The sequence below is a fragment of the Rhopalosiphum padi genome, chromosome 4, assembly GCF_020882245.1.
Source record: "Rhopalosiphum padi isolate XX-2018 chromosome 4, ASM2088224v1, whole genome shotgun sequence".
In the NCBI taxonomy this organism is placed as follows: Eukaryota; Metazoa; Arthropoda; class Insecta; order Hemiptera; family Aphididae; genus Rhopalosiphum; species Rhopalosiphum padi.
Window position 1 is genome coordinate 7,505,473 of NC_083600.1, and position 14,697 is coordinate 7,520,169.

Below are 14,697 nucleotides of genomic sequence, written 5' to 3' on the forward strand. Positions count from 1 at the left end.
AATAATTATAATATAATAACAATATACCTATCTAGGATTTGTCTTATTTAAACGGCCAATTAGTGATAATTTATAAGAATATACAATTAAATCAAATCAAATCATCCTCAAATAAAATTAAAGCAAATATTATATTTTTGAAAAAATAATCCTTTACTATAATATTATGTGCTTAATGTGCTTAATAATTAATATGAAAATTAGATCTATATAATTCTGAATTGTAAAAAAAAAAACGAAGTTATAATATGCAAAATATACATACCTAAATACCTATTACAGCAAAGCTGTTTTTATCGTGATAGTTTTATTTACATAAATAAAAAAATATAATTAAACAATTTTACGCGAGTAATTATATAGATATAAAAAATATAATTTACCATTTTCTTTAATATTACAGATAAAAATAAAAGTAAAACTGATTTGACTACATTACAACAGCCGTATTATTATTGTTAAGTGCCAACTTAACTTTAAAGTTGCCTATAATATTATGTGAACATTATCCTAATCATTTACTCAAAATCGTCATATTTTATGTCCTTAATAACAGTGAAATAGCTATATTCCTTTTCAAGCAATCTTAGTGAATATTTGTTTTCGTTGATTATAACATCATATTAAAATTAAGCAGCTTATATAGTGAAGTTTCATCCCACATTAAATTGTTATGTATTAAATATATTGCAATAAATTACGTATGAAATGAATACACACTTCCTTTAAAATGTACGAAATTATTGTCTTCAATACTATTTTTTTTTCTCGAAATGTTGTCAAAACTTCCTAAACAGAGTCATTTGTAACCATTAATGTTTTTCCATCACAAATATACAATGCAAATGGATAATACTTACAGTAAATCCTAGAAATATTCTGTTCAGTTTTTAGCACACTGCACACAAGCTTTTGGTTTATTAGTGTGCTCGACCGTAAAAACGGAAATGAGGTTTGTTTATTTTAGCAGAACATTATGAATATTAGCTCAAGTTTAAAAACACGAGAGAAAAAACCAATAATGTTGCTCTGCTGTCTTGTAGGTCAATAGGTGACGAGTGTACCTCTTTACTGAGTAGATCACTATAATGGATGTGTTAGTTTGAATCTGTTCAATTATAGTTCAAAAAATTTTTCAAAAATTGTTGTATGCAAAAACGATTTTGAACGTAGAGACCGTACTCCACGTTTTATTCCTAGGTTAGGTTAGGTTATTTTATTATACGTTTATATATTGCTATTATCTAGTAATTTATTTTTCTATTAGTTACATGGTAGGTCAAACTAATATTTGGTTGAAGCAAATCGCATGTGTTATTATTTCAATAATTAATATAATATTATTATTTTATGTACCTTATATATTACTAGTTGTTATAAACTTATAAATCATTATAGAAATTCTTAAGTACAATGCGAATAGGTTCGTAGAATAAATAGCTTTACAATTTATCTAAATATTTTGATAATTTATTTCATATTATATAAACAGAAAAAGGTAGAAAAAAAAAAATAGTAGAATGTTTGTAGTGCATACGATTAATATTTTTTTTTAAAAACAACAAAGTAGGAAATATCGATTGAATACAAATGGTTATTATATTTTTGAATATATAATCTATTCATCAGCATTTGAATTTAAAATCCACGTACAAAATGCATGTTGCAACGGAAATCACACCAGTTTATTCATTGAAATATATTATGAAATAAACAAAAACATAACTCTAAATTACCGTGCGTATTTTATTAACTTGATAATAATTATAATAATTGGTATCGTGTCCATTACAGTATTGTTATTTAAAACTTGTGTGTATAGGAATATATTATCACAAATTTCCTTGACCCGGAAAATTGTAGATACGTTTAGCCCGGGATTTAGTATCTATGGTAAGTTACTCACAAGATTTGGCCTACATGGTTATAAAATTATTTAAAATAAAAATAAATCTCAAACCTATAAAACTAACGGATTGTATATCAATATATAATAATAACGATTAACTGTTACATGTGAAATACCATGTGAAATAATTTTCAGATAAAACGCATACCTACGATAATATAGGAACATTCGGTCATCTAATAAAAATGGGTTTAACACTATATAAATTAGAATAAAATCGTTTGCGATGTACGTTATTATAATATTAATATTATTATTATTATTGTAATATACTATATAGAATAATTAAGTAATATAATGATGTTAAAGTTAAACTATTACATAACATTATAGACACATAACTCAAGTAATAACATGTTTTAAAATTCGATACAATTTATGACATTTTAGTCGCTCAAATATATTTACTTTTTTGAAGACGCTTACTATTAAAATACATATTATAATATAGCATAATGCAATAATAATATGATATACGATAACGTTATAGCATTTATTTATATTACATTTATGTTTAACGATTAAACACCCTATATCTCGTTTGTTTAGTTACGTGTTTGCTTGTGGTTTATTTGTGTCAATTTTCCACCTTAACGCTTCCACATTAAAAAATAAAAATAAATAACAACATATGTTTCTGTTTGTTTGTGCAGGAGGTGGAACAGCGTCATGCCAATGGATACTGAACGACAGATAAAACCTTTCTGCGCTGGGATCCTTTATTTTTGGTAATTCAAATCTTACGAAATTATTTTTGAACACGTTGTACTTTAATAGTGAGTTGTATGTAGATATATTGTGTTGACGTACGTTTAATCACGCCGTCGATGCGATTCCTATACTTGTATGATGGTATAATAATTTATATAAATGGGTACTATTAAAAATGTATCCTAATAATAATATTTAGAAATTTATTACAAAATCGTAATATCACATTTTTAAAATACGTATTTCAACTGTACAAATCTAAACGCTATTTCTAGTAATGTATAGTTTTTTTGATTCAATATTATAATATTATATACACGAAAAGTCGGTTAGCTGTTACAATGTTTCCCAACCTATGCGTTGCGATTCTGTGGTGTTTGTAAATTAATTGCACAACTATATTGGTAATAATATATAAAAAAAAACGTAACATTATTTTTTTTAGCGGGACAGTCGTATACAAAAAAACAGTAATATAAAAAACAGTAAATTTGTGGGCCGCCATTACGATAAGGTCGGAAAACACCGGGTTAGCTGGTTTCGTCCGTTTATCGCATCTTTACAACTTTTGGATTAAATTAATTCACAAGGCTTAATTAGTGTATTCAGACACAATTCATTTTTGATCTTTCCTTTAGACTGAAAGATACTTAGAATCTAAAATCTTCAAAAGTTTATGGCGAAATATATAACCAATATTACACAGCTATTATTACAGCTAGAGTATAGACATTTACTACATTATTATTTCAGGCATAGGTATATTTCGTATTTTAATATTATTGACTGAAAATAACATAGTTATTCTATTGCAGTCGTTATAATCTGACGACGGTTTTTTTTTAACGTAATATAACGATATATAGTACGCCATTAAACATAATAATGGGTATTCAAAAGAAGAAACAAAATCTCTCAAACGAAAAATATCAAATAAAATGTTATAATAAAGATACGATCGATCCAAAAACCGTTGGCAAAATAGACTGGTTACCTGAGGTTACGATGTATGTGCTACGTAGTGTATACAAAAATATAATATGTATGATTTTGTTATTATGTATAACAATCATTCGTCAGCAGCCAATCAGTCACATATGGTATACAATATGAGTTTGGATCGATTAGAAATAAGCGTAGGTAGTGCTTATACATATACAAATAAATTATATACAATATGTCAAGTATACCCGTACGTTCACCAAAATACCTCTGCAATAATATCCGCAATCGAAATGTCTCCACGGTAGAAATATCTGTGAACAATAATATTTTATGAAATCTTAAAATTAATTACACACGCGTTAAACGCATAAACGTACCTACATTTAATTCGTTTTGTTTTATATGCTAGTCGTCTGTTTGGAACATATTGTTATCCCGATAAATTTCTACACCAACAATGATTCATTTTAAAATTAATTAAATACAACCTAGCTGTTTTTATGCGCGGTCGTAACTATAAAATGTTCTATATACGGTGTTTCAGCGAAAGATTAATATTTAATGAGAGGTGGAGAGGATGCGAAAGGATTTTGATGTTAACTACTCAAATTTACTTGCAAGGCATCGTGTATAATTTCATTCGTACCCGTAAATTCAAATAAAATATAAATTAAATATATCATACCTTGCTGATGACCTGGTATAAAAAAACATGGTTAACGATGGAATATAATTGCGTCACAGTTACATAGTTGTAACTTACCGTAAAAACATTAAATTATTTCGAATTCCGTCTACCTATCACTTAAAATCAGTCAATCGGTCAATTATAATGACAAGCTCCGCGATGAATACAGAACTACTAAAAGATGACACGCGCGTATAGTATGATATGTCGCCAAATATAAAATTAATACTGAAATGGTACTCCACATCGGAATAATTATCATAATATAATAATTTGCATGCATGATACGTCATACATATGTTTCATTAAACATCACTAACTTTTCATAAAATATTCACAAGTTTCATACATTTCTTTGATGACGATGGACTTGAAAATATATTTCAAAGGTACGCGGTCCGTCGAGATAAAATTAACGAACACGTGCGATTCATATCATAACAACAACAAAAATAGCCCAGCCCTGGTAAATCACAATGTACCGTTTTAGCCTTTTATTTACTTAAATACTACATGTACATAGCTGTTTGCATATTAATACTAATTTGGTGTTTTGAAATTTCCAATAAAAAAGTAGTTTGATTGCGTATGGTATTTTTGAAGTCAGGTACAGACTCAAGGAATTACCATAAACGAGCATGAAAAGTCACGTTTTAGACTTAAAATACAGAGGTTTATACCGTTTGCAAATATTATTTGGACCCATTTGAAATTATTTCAAAAGTCGCAAATTATGATAATTAAACATAATGCATTTAACATTTTCACCAGGCGTATTTACTTCACTATATTTGTACAATATAATTCGATTCCGTTAACACAAAATAATATCCAGTGCAAAGTTATGCAAATTATTGTTGTTATATTTGATTGGTTTGAAAGTTACACAGTTTTTTCAATCGTACAAGTCTAATAAAAATATATGTATAATAATATTCGCTCTTGAATATTTTCATAATTTAGCGTTTCGACTGGAATACGTGATAACTGACTTGGGTTGATACTCTGCAATATATGTTTTCGACGTGGAGATTTTTTTTGTACCGATGTCACAAGGATCTAATACCATAAAAAGTTTTTACACCCTGGGAGAAAAATTAACCTAGGATATTTTGACCAACGGGGTTAAATCTAGGATTTCGTTATCACATCTGGAAACATTTTGCTGAAGGTAAAATTATCATCATAAGTTATTTTATCCAAGGTTTAATATTTTCGGTACACCAGCGACCGGCCATTTTAAAGAATAATTTAGAGTTATTTTTCAGAGTTTGGTGAGATTTTTGTTATGTATTTTAATAATAAAATAATCATGATAAAAAGGCTTCTTGGATAATGGAAATTTCGCTATAGCACGATAACTGTTAGTTTAACACAATATACTATCACTGATATCATAAAATATGCAGCGAAATACACACATAGTATATTTAAACAGTGATGTTGTTATGTTTCGTATATTTCAATAATTTAATAACAATATTATGACATCTGCTGTACGCACATCAAACACGGTCAATATTTACAGCGCATACTCTCGAAACGAGGTACATAACATACAGATCGCGGTGGTTTGACGTGAAACTATTTGGCGTAGTACGCTTGGGTATGTTAATTATTACTAATTCATTAGTATCATATCTATGTAATAACTATATAGCTATATTAAACGAGATTGGATTTTCACAAAATTTTGATTTTAATTAAACGTGTTCTTCACGCCGGACAATGCGATGGAAAACACTCGCTAATAGAACTTGACGTTGATTTATTATTATTATTATTACTATTATTACAGCAATTGACTCAAAGTTTAATAGAACAAAGAAAGAAAGAAATTCAAATTATCGAACAATTCTCTATAAACTTAACGAAAAACGCGCAATTGTGTGGCTTTTCGACATTTACTAGAAAGGGATTCGTTTAATTTCCAGTCGAGCACCGCCGGATGTAAAGTTGATTAGCTGTATTATTATTGTTATTATTATTACACACGCCGATCGTAAAAAAAGTCATCTACTCTATATTATAACGGAACACAATGAAATCTAAATTGCGCGCAAATGTGTGCACCGGCCAATGCGTGTACTCTTAACCAGTGGCGTATAAAAGAGGAGGGAGGGCAGATCCCCCGAACGGGACTTTTTTTAAATTTTATAAAAATAATGATCTTAGTGTAAGAGCGTTACACGAAAAGGTAAAAAAGAATGGGTGCGATTGTGGTAAATTAATGTATTATATAGCACAACCAAAAGACGGCACACTGTTAAGTGGACGTCGTACCTGCACGTGTATTGTCTCCGTTTTATACTAACGTACAATATAGACAATTTGCGTTCAGCAGAATCCATTTTATGCCTGTTAGCTTTAATATGAGTTATGACCATTTTAAAGTTTTAATATTTCGCATAGCTATAACTCAGTTTAAAATTAAAATATTAATAAAAGCCTACGCTATGCCCTAGATAATATTTTTACCTTTAAGTTTGATAATAGGTCAATCGACTCTGATATTAAAGCAAACAGCGTGACGCGGATTCTACTGAATTCAAATTTGCTATATTGTACGCTATTAAGACGGAGACAACGAACGCGATCTTCTCTTAAACTAATGAATAATGAATAATTATACCATAATATTCATATAATTTAATTATATTATATATTTAACAAAATACTATTTTAAAAATAAAAATTGACCGGACAACGGCCGTTGCCACCGCCGCCGATAACAACACTGCGACGATTATGTGTACGCCATTGATTGTAACCCAACCCTATAAAATGATTCACCAAGCGTACCAATTTTTTTTATAATGAATGTATACAAATTCTTCTTTTTAGAGTTCTTAAATATACTAAAAGACCATATTATTTCAAATTCTTGAGATTTTTTGTACTACTTAAAGAAAGTACAGCGTTGATATAAACTTCATTTTTTTTTCAGATAAGAAACCCACCCTCCTTCCTTATATACGGAAAATAATTTGGTGGATGCTTTTGATGAATTTGAACGAATAGTTTTTTAGTTTTCAATATTAAATGTGTTCACCTAAGATAATAGCTAATAACAATAATAGATTTGGAAGATATAAGAGTTTTGCAGATGACTTGAAACTCTTGGTAATTAATATTTCTATCAACATTTATAATTAATAAAAATTGTCTAAGTATAAATAAACATTAGTTTTAACATTATACATATTTTATAATTCATAGTATAAAATTGAGGTTCTTGTTTGAAAAACAAAAGTCTGTATCTCTACAGGACACTCTTTTTTTAGTAGTGCAAATAATCTCAATAATTTTAAAATATGGTCTTTAAGCACATTTAAAAATTTAAGTAATCGGATTAAGATTATGAATAACTGCATTAATGGAGAAAAATGTTTGGTGAATCACTCTGTATAAGTATAATTGACAAAAGCGTAAAAACCACATCCTCCTATATAAAACTTGGGGTTATAAGTATGCTCACAAAAAATTATTTCACGCGTAAACCTGTTGATTTTTTTGTCATGCACATTTAAAATAAAATATAATTTTAAATAGTTTTTTTTTACTGTTTCAGAAAGTATCATATTTTACTACGATTTCATTATGTAAATGTTCTTAACTTTTTTTTTTAAATTTTAAAACGCATTTTATTTTCTGAGATATTACCTGATGTACGAAACAAAAAATCAAATAAACGCAATATGTACCAAACAGAGTTCTATATAATCTAAATATTTGCACAATATGTTTTTCAGTAAACGCTTGTTCTTTTATGGCATACGACCAATGTTGTACGAAATGATAACCATGTTTGGTGAATCACATAGTACATCGTTATTTACGTTGGAATTTTTTAATAACAAATTGTTCTCATTTAATTATTTAAAATATGCCATTACTTTTAATAAGTTATGAACGGAATTATTGAAAATGATAGCCAAATTTAAATATTTCATTTTTTTTTTTTTACCCTAAATGTGTTTAATTTGTTTTAATAGACATGGTATGTGGTCAAAAACTTTACAATATTCTTAAATTTTAAAACTCTACAAGAAGTGTGGTAATGGTATATTATGTGTTTGGGACCGTGTGTAGATGCCTTCCGTTCCGGAACTATTTTCGTCTATAAAAACAACGATTGCAGCCATTTCGTCAATTAGACTACAGAGTCCAATGCACTGTTATATGTAATGTAACAATAGATTACTTTTACGACTGGATATGCCCGTTCAAATAGAAATTCGTGACTGGTCGATTCAGGAAGGAACAGACTATTACGAGTATATGTTTATAGTGCGTTGTGTAATATACGCTGTACGGCAATTTATTTTCCCGTGAGTCTTGCGGACAATCGTTTATTTGTAACAGTCTTGGACTAACGATAATTATACGTTATAAGTATAATATTAAACTTGTGATAGTTTTTCATATTGTATGTTAATCATTCATATTATCATTGTGAGGATGGCGCATTTTTAAGTATTAACTATGATTATCGATTCACTGCAGATGACTACAAAACAAATAGGTATGGGTGTATGAACAACAAGTAACATTTTCCAATGCACTGGAAAAAAACCGGAAACAATTAAATAATAATAAATATTGATAATATAATTTCATAACATAATATAAATATTTTGAAAATTTAGTAAATGTTTATAGATTGCTGTAAATATAACTTAAAACGAACCTTTTATTACATTTTAAAACTTTAAATGTAATAATATATATATATATTAATACACTTACATTTACACTTTTAACTACGTAATAATTTACACATTTTCGTGACTTATAAATTTTAAACACTTATAAAAAAATACGTTTTCGATATTTATAAATACTATTGGAACAATTTATAAAAAAATATTGTATTACATTTAAGAACCTTACGAACAAAAGTTTTAATATACACAATTTGAAAAAAGCTAAGTCTAAAATTACAAATATTTATAATAATACAATAATATTAGTCCTATAATAGCACAAAAAAATAAAAAAATTTTAATTTTTTTTTTTATATTTAGAATAATATGATAACGTCATTATTAACACGAATATTTTATGAAAAATTTAAGCCTTAACAGTTGTAATTGATTTTTAAATTCCTATAAAAAAATGAAAATACTTTGTCAAAAACTATTTATTTATTTGTTTTGTAAAAATATTACTATTCCGAAATACCAACTAGAAAACTAGATAATCTATTATCTATCAGAAATCACAGGAGAAAATATGAGATATTTTTACTGCTTCAAAAGTTAGCAACAGGAAAAAAAAAACACAAATCGTTTTAAAATCAATAGGTGTATTCATTGATCCATCAGAATGTAAAAATAAAAATATATGACATGTATTGTCATCATTTTAGTATACAATTTAGTATTCAAATAAGCGACGTTTAAAATACATCGAATATAGTTATCGTATTACGATTATTGATGAGCATTTGCATTTAAGACTGTTAATAGGATAATTAAGAGTGATCTTGTAGACTTAAGATAGTAATCAATTTGACGTTCGTCATTTACAACACGGAAAATCTAACCAAATATACTGTCTAAGGGAACTTTAATGTGACTCAAAATTGTTCTATTTCAAATGATTTATCGATTCCGTTACCAACACGAAGTACCCACTACTATTAATGACAATTCTAATATTCATACTATTTTTTTACGAATAAAAAATAATAAGAAATGTGAAATACGTACATAATATAAACAAGGGACATTATATTATAATTACTCTGAATTAAAAGCCAAAGTATTTCGGTATTTGTTGCATTTGTATTGCAATAATACTGTCTGATCCATTTTTAATGTGTATAAAGAATTTTATTTTTATACAGAGATTCTCGACACATTTGTCTGCGTTCACCCAGAAATAACAGACGTTCGTTTAAGTGTTTATAAGTGATCTCAGTTTTCTTAACAAAATTTAAAAATATTAAAAATAAATATTATAAAAATAAAACAAGTCATTATACTAAAAAATCGGCATTATACAGTACCATACATTAACAATAAGTAAGCATTGAATTATTAATTAAAAAAATATATAACTATACAAAACAAATATGGAATGAATTACATTTTCGTATGCGAAATCAATCAATACATTTTTGAACATTGAACATTCATTTCAAGATATCTCATAAATTATTTTTCAATTTAAATTATAACAAGATCACTTAGCCTTTTTGGTTCGTAGAATATTTCGTTTTTAATTATTTTTAATTTGGATAATTTCCGTTCGCCTGATGCGACCGAAACAGGTATTGTTACTCGTAAAATAATTCGAAGTGCTACAACTACATTTGTTAAAAAATTGTAATTATTTATAATAAACCGTATCACTTTAATAGGGTATAGTATAGGGTTTTAATAATTCAGATATTTTCATTTTCTTTAGAGTTAAAGGTCCTTTTGTTTTCCAAAGTTGTGTTTATTTCATTATTGAAAATTTTAATGTGATCGTCAATTTTTTGCAAATTATCTACTATAACTTATTCTAAACAGTAAATTACTTTTAAGGTTTTTAGTTTTTCTATAGTAATTTTAAAAAGTGTTTCTGGGTTAGTTGAAATTTTATTTTTTTTTTCTCAAATATTTTTCAAAGGAACTAGAATTTCTTTTAAAATTCTTCTTCACGTTTTATTTTTTATTTTCGATATTTAAATCCTGATAATCGTATATGCGTTTTGTTTCTGACATATTTAATAAAAAATAATGTGATACTCCGACAAAACTATCATCAATAAATATTGTGATTATACATTCATTTTTATTTTTGGAAAAATATAAAAATTGTAGGTAGGTAAACATAACATATCACCCACTTTTCGGATCCACTATATCTACAGGCCACAACATATTATACTATGATTATACTATGTGTACAAGTGTCACACGGGTGGCTGAAATTTCGACACTTAATCTCTCTAATGGGATATAATAATCTGTGGAGTAAATTCGGGTGTATCGGTGTGTATTCCAATTTCCAATTATACAGCTCGATAAGTACGTACATTTGTCTGTGGCCTACCGCCACATTTATCGTTATCGCCGTTCTATTTATATTCAGTATTAAGATTTCGGCGAGTCATTAGTAAAGGAGATACTATTATTATTATTATATAATTTTTTAATTTAATTTTTCAAATTTTTCATTCCAAATGTTTCGTCTATAAAGTATAAACTACCGCGTTGGGCTGGGCTGGGACTACACTTTTTTCATATGACAATAATATTATGCTTATTATTTATTTATTCTTAAACAATATAACAAATAATGTAATTAATAATTGCATTAATTGTATTATATTATCATTATTAAATATACATTTTAAAGTTTTGATAACAATGATTACTGTTATATATATTTGAACAAATTATGTATAAATATATATAGCATAAATAAAATTGTTTAATATTGTTGTTATACAATTTGAATATATTTATAACTTGATTGGTATAATTATAAAGTTTACTGAACTCAAAAAATAGGATAAACATACTTTAAGAAAAAAAAAATTACAACTATTTCTATTTTTTTCTGAATAATTGAATATATTTTAATGTGTTTTGTAACTTTGTTTGATTATGATTGCAGATTTCTCTAAAACACTGATTTATGTTTTCACTTTAGTTTCTTTACACAGTGTTATTTCAATGATTATTTTTTCCATTTTTTAAATTCATATTTTATAAAATCTAATAACTAACAACAACTAATCTAAGTTGTGAAGTATTTAATTTATAAACAGCTAGTGTATCCAATATAATTATTTACAAAATGTTATAATGTTGAAATATATAATTTTTAATTATTTGATTACATACCTAAATATTATATAATATTTATGTTTCCAGATAATTTATTTTAAGAAAGTTGTATTGATTTCTATTAATTTAAATGTAAAATACTATAGCAGATTTTCGTTCTTGAAAAGTAATTAATTTTAAAAATTTCAAAAACACTCAACAATATGATTTTTTTATTTACATTTTTAATTACTTAAAAATAACATTGCAATGTCTTATTCCAGCAGAAAAATATGGCTGGAATTGTTTTTTCTCAAATATTTGTTTGCATAGGTACAGAAGTGAAGAATTTTATATATTATTTTTTGTTAAATATTTAGGTATTATTAAAAATTAATTACTTACTAAACAAAAGCATACAAAGGTAAATACACCATATTAAGTAAGTGGGTAATTAACCAACTTACTAAAGTAAAGGTTATATTAATTGTATAAATTATTATTATTATATTGTTATAGTATTTTTAGATTTTGGGTTTGTTATGAATGATTATATTTTTGAAATGTAAGTTATTAAAAACATAATATATTTTTAAAAACTATTATAACTTCAATAAACTTTATTATATAGTTTATGGTGTAGGCTCACCATATTTGGTCACATTTAATTATTGTACAGGTCAAGAGTGAAATAATGATTTCAGATATATTTTCTTGTCTTTTTTTTCTTTAGACTTTTTTGAATGGTACCTAGAAAAGTTTTTAAGTTTCATATTGTACAAATCTTATCTACATATATGGCACTAAGTGACTGGGAAAACTATACTGAAAACATAATTATATTGGCTAGTGTTGTACAAGTTGTTTCTTTATCGATCACCTGCTTTGATTTCCCATGATGTTAGCGCGACGCCCAATCCGTAAAAAATATAAAATAACATGCATTATCGAACGCAATACGAAATTTTAATAATATTATAATTTGTATAATTATTATTTTTCGTATTTCTTGGAAAACAAATTATATCTCATTCTATTTAAAGATTAATTAAAATAAAAGAGATAATTACTCTTATTAAATGCACTTTGCATGGCCCTGGGGTGAACCTTTTATTATTTCTTTTGTACGCTTTACCTCTCAAGAGAACCACGGGGTGCTGCTTGTCATTTATATATCTATATATTATTATACTTCTATTATATTTTTCCGTTTAATGATAATGAACGTAATCACGTTATTTTAATAGGTAAGATTAATGGTATTCGGACGTGGTTGTAGGGATGGGGGAAACAATACTAAATGTCGTAAATCGTAATACAACTGATGAAATTAAAAAAAAAAAAGAAGGAATTATAGATCGGCAAAGTACTGCTGTAATCTTGAATGCATAGCCAATTTTTCTAAAACGACAGTGATGCCATACATAATAACCATGCTCCTATACTAGTTATAATAATACTTCTCAGAGCAACGAAGGGTTTTCAAGTGTGCTTGGTTCGTCTGCTATACTTGCATTTTTATATACTCCTAAAATTAACGTATTGAGGTAAATCGTTATTTTAAGTTATTCGTACGAAGTAAAAAAAAATTAGGTTATAGCTAATTTAATAATCAATACATTTATTTCTGAAAATTGCAATTGTAAGTAAGTTCTAAATAAGAAAAATGTATATATATATTATCGTATACCTATGTATATGTGCATATCCGTTATACGATAACAGTATATTCAATATATTTAAATTATATCCCTTTTGGGCCATTTATACGTTTTACACGTGCATTATTGATGGTAAAGTTTTTAAGTTATTTTAGATAAATTTTCTTTATAGTTTTCTTTCTAACAGTCTAAATCAGAATTTTTCTGATTATGAATATTTTGTATTTTTTTTTTGTGATTCGTAAGTAAATATATAATTTAAAAATTTAATCAGGAAGGTCATAATATAATAAACGTCAAACGGAAACAAACCATGGTACACATGAATAAAAAATTAATATAGATTTATGTTTTGTTAATAGAAAAATATATAAGACACGGGTCGGATATTTCGATGGACGAAAACATTTTTTTTAAATATTTATGAAAAGCTTCCCGTCTTTGAATAATTTTAATATACTGTTTTAATTAATTTTCAGCTCATATTAAATGATCATCTGACATGTGACAAAATATTTAGTTGGTAGCTAATCAAAAATACAATCTCAGCCAAAACGTATTTATTATTTATTTATTGAATTCTGCAATATTTTATAATTATCAATTATAACGATGAATTAAATTGAATATTTAAAATTATTATTATTTGTTTATTTATGCTAAAATACGCCATTTTTACATATTTAACATTGGTAGAACATCATTTACAATGAAATATACAAATAAATGATACATTAAATAATCTAAGATTATCACTAAGTTGAGAATTATAGGAAGTAAGCACAACATTTAAATTCATAGAATTAAGCAAAATATTAACTATAAATTATATTTTACAAACATTATATAATTTTAAATACATATTTTATAAATTTTAAAATTCTTGATTGGTCGTCATTAAGTGTTTTTCCTTATAAGATTATTACCAAATGAAATAGAAATTGTTTATCAAATAATTTTTAATAATTAAATATTTTTAAATTATAAAACTATTTGTAGATACTGTTGATATTATTC

At 26.3% G+C, this 14,697-nt stretch overlaps 1 protein-coding gene across 2 annotated transcripts in view; it reads left to right on the forward strand.

The window, feature by feature from the left end:
- LOC132929817 (potassium voltage-gated channel protein Shaw-like) overlaps nucleotides 1-14,697 on the forward strand; it is a 188,092-nt gene that overhangs the window by 66,405 nt on the left and 106,990 nt on the right. For both annotated transcript variants that reach the window (XM_060995400.1, XM_060995403.1), the window contains exon 3: nucleotides 2,563-2,637. The gene's annotated coding sequence lies outside the window, so the exon portion shown is untranslated. The remainder of the gene's footprint in view (nucleotides 1-2,562; nucleotides 2,638-14,697) is intronic.